This window comes from Nuphar pumila, chromosome 1, assembly GCF_984573655.1.
Source record: "Nuphar pumila chromosome 1, dmNupPumi1.hap1.1, whole genome shotgun sequence".
Classification (NCBI taxonomy): Eukaryota; Viridiplantae; Streptophyta; class Magnoliopsida; order Nymphaeales; family Nymphaeaceae; genus Nuphar; species Nuphar pumila.
The window spans coordinates 17,670,648-17,678,316 of record NC_143249.1 but is presented as its reverse complement, the minus strand read 5'-3'; the positions used below and the strand labels follow the sequence as shown (position 1 = coordinate 17,678,316).

The 7,669-nt window shown below is 40.6% G+C and overlaps 1 pseudogene; it reads left to right on the top strand.

Annotated features, from left to right (window-relative positions):
• The first annotated feature begins 5,136 nt into the window (after positions 1–5,136).
• On the top strand, positions 5,137–6,876 carry LOC149848180 (pentatricopeptide repeat-containing protein ELI1, chloroplastic pseudogene; annotated as a pseudogene).
• Positions 6,877–7,669: the final 793 nt, after the last annotated feature.

Here is a 7,669-nt window from a genome sequence, read left to right as displayed (position 1 = left end):
ATGGTAAAACTCTCTTTGAGAGGTTGTTTATAAAAAAACCAAGTTTTGCTCATTTATGTGTGTTTGGTTGCCTCTGTTATGGTACTAATGTTGATCATAATAAAGCTAAATTTGATTCTCGAGCAAAGAAATGTCTTTCTTGGATACCCTTTTGCTAAAAAAGCATGCAAGGTTTATGATTTAAATTAAATGTTCTTTTCACTAGTGATGTTATGGTTTTTCATGAAAATATTTTTCCATTTCACGATAAAAATGATATGGAGTATGAACCATGCTACCTGTCCCTATATTTGAATCACCTATTTCCCAAGAAAGATATGATTGTCCTGAGAATGAAGTGGCTCCTTAACTACTCTCTGAAAATCATCAACCTGCCATCTGTGATACTGAAAGATTTCTACTACTCAGTAGCTCAATCCTCACCTCATCCAACTTTGTTGCCAAGGCAAGCTGTTAGTAAAGGTACACGATCCCCTTTAGTCAACTTTGTCTCATTTGAAAAAATTTCTCCTCATCAAGTCTTCCTATTAGGCATTTCCTTTGAACTTGAGCTTGTGACATTTAGTCAAGCCATGTACGATAAGTGTTGGTGAGATGCTATGGTTGTTGAAATACGCGCCTTAGAGGAGAATAATACTTGGACAATTACTGATCTACCCAGGGTGTTAAACCCATATGGTGCAAGTGGATGTACAAGATAAAGTACAAGTCGGATGGCACTATAGAGCGCTACAAGGCAAGGTTAGTAGCAAAGGATATTCTCAATAGGAAGGACCGTACTACCATGAGATGTTTGCACCCGTAGCAAATTTGGTCACTGTAAGATGCCTACTGCGGCCGTCAAAAATTTGACTCTTCATCAAATGGATGTTCATAACGCTTTCTTACATGGTGACCTCTATGCAGAAATTTATATGGATATGCCACCAGGGTTTTCTCATCAAGGGGAGTCTGTTGTGTGCAAATTGAACAAGTCTTTGTATGGTCTCAAGCATGCACCAAGAAGCTGGTTTGCCAAGTTCTCATGTGCTCTCATTGGTTATGGGTTCTCTCAATCTAAAGCAGATTATTCTCTTTTTACGTACATTCATGATAATTCATTCATAACTATTTTGGTGTACGTAGATGACCTAATAATTACAGGAAATAATGAAAAGGTTGTGTCAAGACTCGGGGTCTATTTAAATCAGCATTTTAATATGAAAGATCTTGGTCCTCTCAAGTATTTCCTGGGTATTGAGCTGGCTAAGTCCAAAGCAAGAATTTATTTGTCTCAGATAAAATATTCCTTGGAAATTATTGATGAAATGAGATTATTAGGAGCAAAACCCACTGAATTTTCCATGGATCAATGTCAGAACTTAAGCTCATTAGAAGGATATTTACTTGAGAATCCCTCCATATATCGATGTTTGGTTGAATGTCTGATTTACCTCACCATTACCCGACCTGATATTCTATTTGCAGCCCATGTCCTAAGCAGATTTATGCAAAATCCCTAACGTCCTCACATGGAGGCCGCCATGAGAGTTGTTTGCTACCTCAAGAAGAATCTTGGTCAAGGAATTCTGTTGCATGCGTTATCATCATTGCACATCAAGGCATTTTGTGATTCAGATTGGGCTAGATGCCCAGATTCTCACAAGTCAGTTATTGGTTACTGTATTTTTCTGGGACAAAGTCTAGTTTCATGAAAATCTAAGAAACAAAATATTGTGTCTCAATCCTTTGTAGAAGCGAAGTATAGGGCAATGGCCAATGCAGTTTGCGAAATAGTCTGTATAAAATATATAGACTGATCTTCAAGTCGCTCATCATCAGCCTGCTGAATTATACTGTGACAATCAGGCAGCTGTCTATATCGTTGCAAATCCAGTATATCATGAGAGGACAAAATGCATTGATATAGACTGTCATATAGTGCGAGAAAAATAGTTGATGGGGTGATTAAAACTGCCTATGTCCAATGAAAGGACCAACTTACATACTTATTCACGAAGGCTGTCGGAAAAGAACAATTTGTGAACCTTATGTTCAAACTGGGCATTCAAGATCTTCATGCTCTAGTTTGAGGGGGAGTGTAAAGAAATAAAGGCTGTCTTGACATCACGCGAGTGATTGTCGTGATCAGTTATTGCCTTGTAATTTCTTTTTTATGATATTGTCTTCTCTTTGTTTTCTTTCTTCTTTCAATCCCACGATGTATGGGATTTGGCTGCTTCATGTAAAATATATACCTGCTTCCATATTGAATGATTTTCATTCACGTCTTCCTCATTTGCGTGTCATCTTCTGGCATCACATTTCAAAAGTATGCGAGCAAAAAAATGCATGTGTATGTATGGGTGTCCGAGTAGATGTTTACCCCGTCAAGATTTACTTAAAACTTCAACAAAAACCATTTTATGTTAGTTGTTTCGATCTACTGTTTCAAACGGTAGTCATTGTACTACTGCATCTTCATCTAGCAGGCACGTAGATTATATGTGCTAATAAACAAAGCACAAAGTCAAAATGAGCGATGATTCAGAATACATCTCAGATGAGGAGCCTGCAACTTGGTATTCAAAAACAAATTCAGTTTGCCTTGTATCTGAACAGTCTAAAATTACATTGGATCTGAACATTGGTTTAAATATAGCGGAAAACAGGGAAAACAAAAAGTCCGCTCATGAAAGTACCATGCACTCCTAATTTTATTAAAGTAGCATGTAGATGTACACTTTGCAGTACTTGGCATGAAGATTAACTGAAAATGCAAACTGAATTTGTTTTTGAATACCAAGTTGCAGGCTCCTCATCTGAGATGTATTCTGAATCATCGCTCATTTTGACTTTGTGCTTTGCTTATTAGCTTGATAGATGATGTAGTAAAATGACTATCGTTTGAAACAGTAGATCGAAACAACATAAAATGGTTTTTGTTGAAGTTTGAAGTGAATCTTGATGGGTTTTTAGTTTTTTTTGAAGGAATAATATATCAGATTTAAATAAAAGAGAAGTACAGATGTGCTGTAGGTGACGAGAGATCACTATACAGATTTGGTGCAGTGACTAGATCGCTTGCAAAACAGAAAGACAGAGAGCCACATTACAAATTAGTCCTTCCTATGCAGATTCTGCACCTCGGCGAAGACAGGTGCAAGGAAATCTGTAAAGGCCGGTAGAAGCAGGTAAGAGTATAACCAGAAGAGAGGACCATAGAAGAGATAAAATTAGTGGGGGGACAGCCATTGTACTCAGTTGTCCTCCCCATCCAAGGTGAATTTGATTTTGGCTGTTACTTCTCTTCATGCCAAAACTGCATATGAAAGAAAACCTCACTCGGTACATCCCTCCAGCAGTTAGCACCACTGATTTTGCAGCAGTAAGTGTTGAGGCTTAGAGGCTGGACAGGATGACGCCTGGGAAGCACAAGGTCAGAGTATTGCAATCCAATCATCAGACTTGAAAAGTAGCAGCAGTGAACAGTTTCAGCCTGAGTCGAACAACATAGGTTTATCCAGCAATTTAGCTTGAAATGAAGCTCAGCAGTCCAATGAAGTTGCAGCCTGCTCTGTCATATAAATTGAATCCGCATGCGCAGTCCGCAAGCTTAGTAGGTTCCTCCGCAACACAATTTGATGTCAATGCTGTACAGTTTGTGGAGGTCCAAATAGGCATATGTACATTCACATAGGAAACCCATAGTGAAATGCACACAGTCCATCACATATTTTGCCCACAACTACACACAACCGGGATAATGAATGCTAGAACAGATGTGTAATGCATGCTATGATGTCGTGACCTCTCCAAATTCTTCACCGCAGTCCAATTCCAAAGAACATCCAAGTAAGATAGGAGAGACGTTTTCCTGTGACAGAAATAGAACGAACCTCCCCATCATACAGCCTCAAACAGGGCAGTGTGGGTACCCATACCGCTGAACAGGAGAGGCTCAAAAGAAGTTGAGGCCCTAGGCATATTTCATTGGAGGACCATATTTCTCCATATTTTTGTTTTATTGGAGGCCCTCAGCATGTGAAATATAAGCGTTATATATATTTTTTTTTAATTCGAGGACCTAGGCAGTGGCCTTAAATCTCAAAGAAGCCAGCCGGCCCTACCGCTTGAAAAGAAAAACAGGAGAGATGTTTTCCTGTAACAGAAAATCTGATCCACTAGGTGATGATGCGGTGTCTCCCAATCCAATCAATTGGAGTTCCTGACCACTTTTGACTAGCTCTAGACGGGTTTTTAGTTGCACAATCCTTTTAGCACGTCATTCATCCATCGGGACAAGTGATGGGATGGATCGTTGAACAATTGAACTGCCACTCCTATCACCATTGAGTCCAAAAAAAAAGAAAAGAAAAGAGAGAAATTCCATATCCTCATTTAAATTTGGCATGAGCAGAGCTGGTAAGCGAGCCTAACAAATGAAACACAAGTTGTTTGGGCAGGGGTTTAGACGAGCCGAGCACGAGCTCGGCTCGGCCCCAAGCCAAATGTGGTGAACAAGAGTTGGCTCATGTCAAAAGGAAATATATACTGTGAATCAAGTGAGATTTTTGAAGCTTAAACCTCCAAACATTTACTCTAACCAGCTTTACTAAAACACACATTACACTTTAAAACTATATAACTGAGTTGAACACCATCTGATTGTGCTCAACTTGTCTAAAATAAACGATGTGCTTGGTCCTTGTGAGTCAGCTGACCAGTTAAGTAACGAGGGTTCTCCAACGTCATAAAAAAAGGAAAAACACTAGTGAATCTGATTAAATGGATTTGGATTCGATAAGATATTCGACCCAAGTCCGAACCGTTGACGTCCCTTCCTCCAACCGCGATAAATAACAGCCCGATCTTCCCATGAAATGTCTTCTCCATTTCCGTGAGGAGAGAATATCTTCTCTATGAGATTCCGTTGCCTGCTCTTCCCATGGACTCGCTCCCACCAACTCCAAAATGAGAAGCAGATCATGTCCCTCCTTAAAGACGCCACCACCCACGATGAACTGGTCCAAATCCACGCTCTCATCGTCAAATCCTCGCTCTTCTCCAACAACTTCATCATGGCCAAGCTCTTGGGCTCCTTCCCCGCGTCCTCTCCCAAAGAATTGCATCTCTCGCGCTCGATTTTTGATCAAATTCCATCTCCTGATTCATTTGTCATGAACACCATGATGCGTGTTTACTTGCAGAGCGGCAATCTCCACGAAACGGTCGTCTTGTTCGACCAAATGAGCCCTTCAATTCGGGACAGTTTCAGCTTCTCTGTTGCTCTGCAGGCATGCGCTGGGTCCGGCGACGCTCAGGAGGGGAGAATGATCCATACCCATGTTGTAAAACTTGGGTTTATAAGTGATCTGTTTGTGCAGACTGCCCTATTGGCAATGTATGCGAATTGCAGTGGTTTTGATGATGCCAGCCAAGTGTTTGTTGAAATGCCTGAGAGAGATTTGGTTACCAACAATGCCATGTTGGCTTTGTACTTTAGATTTGGATATGTGGAATCTGCACGTGGGTTGTTTGATGGAATGCTAGAACGAGACTTGGTATCTTGGAATACCATGATCCATGGATATGCGGTTTGTGGCGATGTGCGATCTGCTCGCCAAATGTTTGATAAGAGCTCAAGGAGAGATTTGGTAACTTGGAGTTCAATGATCTCTGCTTATGCATGGAGGAGACAACCTAACGAGGCGTTGGCAATCTTCCATAAGATGCAGTTGTCAGGCATGAAACCTGATGGAATCACCATGGTTAGTGTGCTCTCCGCATGTGGTGATATTGGTGCCCTGGCAATGGGCCAGATGGTTCATGAATATATAGCTAGGAATGGCATTGTGTTGGATGTGAAACTTGGAACTTCTCTTATAGACATGTACTCTAAATGTGGTAGTATAGACAATGCTGTGCAAGTTTTTGAGCATATGCGGGAGAAGGATGTGCACACATGGAGTGCCATGATAGTTGGACTTGCCAATCATGGGTATGGGGAGGATTCCCTCAAACTCTTTGATAGGATGAAATCGGAGGGGATGAGACCAAATGATGTTACATTTGTTGGTGTGTTAACTGCTTGTAGTCATGTAGGCTTTGTTGGAATTGGGCAGAAATATTTTAAGAATATGACTGAAGAGTTCCAAATCATTCCAAAGATTGAGCATTATGGGTGCATGGTTGATCTTCTTGGCCGTGCAGGGCTTCTTGAAGAGGCAAAAGTTCTTATCAGGAACATGCCAATTCAGCCAGATTCAGTGATCTGGAGAACTCTTCTTAATGCTTGTAAAATCCACAAGAATGTGTACTTAGCAGAGCATGCTATGGAAAGTCTTGTGGAATTGGAACCTCTAGTGGATGGACACTACGTGCTTCTATCAAACATATACGCACAAGCTGGTAGGCGGGATAAGGTTGCTCATATTAGAAAGATGCTGAGAGACAAAAGTATTTGTAGGGTCCCTGGTAGTAGTTCAATTGAGGTTGGAAACTCTGTTTATGAGTTTGTTGCAGGTGACAAGTCCCACCCCAAATCAGAGGAGATATATGTTATGCTGGCCGAGATAAAAAATAGATTATATTGCGCTGGATACAAACCATTGACCTATGTGGTTCTACAAGATGTTGATCAACGTGATAAAGAGCAGTTGCTTGAACTTCACAGTGAAAAAATAGCAATTGCTTTTGGGCTTCTAAGCATGCCTCCTAGATCCCCAATCCGAATTGTAAAAAACCTTCGCGTTTGCGATGATTGTCACTATGCTATTAAGCTCATTTCTGAGATTTATGAACGAGAAATAATTGTTAGAGATCGCAATCGCTTTCATCATTTTGCACAAGGGTCATGTTCTTGTAAGGACTATTGGTGATAAAAGTAGGATCTCATGTGAAATAAAAAATAGCTATAGCAAGAATTCTACTGATTAACACTAAATCTGGAGGGGCTAAGCTTGATACAGTAAACATTCTGTAACTTGTTTAACAAAGGTGAAAGAGCACAAATATGACTTGACACACGCATCTTGCCTCAACGTGGCTTGCACAAAAGGGAGCTAGAATACATACCCCAGTACAGAGGGAAAGAAGCTCGAATTGGTTTAATGATCTTTATGTTTGAACCTCAGTTGTTTGATGCCATGATCTCCATGTTCCTGTACTGTATCAACCTTGGAATGAGGCAAGAAAAGAATGGTAGAAAAATTGATTGATCTAAGGTTCATCTAACAAAGATTTGAAACAGATTCATTTGTTTAGACTGCTTGGGAACTTGGTTCCAGTTGATATTAGTGCTGCTAGGCATTCAATCTCTGTTTTGGAGCAGTGGATCAATATGTGATAGGCCTCTTAAAGGCTCCACGATAAGCATGAAATCGATGTTGAAGAGGCTCTGGTTAGATTTATGCATGTTTCAATATTCCAATTTGGAGCGAGGGAGAATTTTATGCAAATTATTAAGCGTGTTAAACACCCTGTTAGCTTGAATTGGATGTACGTAGATAGATGGCATCCTCCCCTTACTGGGTGGGTGATGCTGTCCGTTTATAGGGTGTGTGATCAGCAATGGAAGGTGGGTTATGCTGTGAGGAATCATGTTGGTGCATACCTGAAGATGGGATTTGCGTGGGTTATGCTGTGAGGAATCATGTTGGTGCATACCTGCAGATGGGATTTGCTCGTT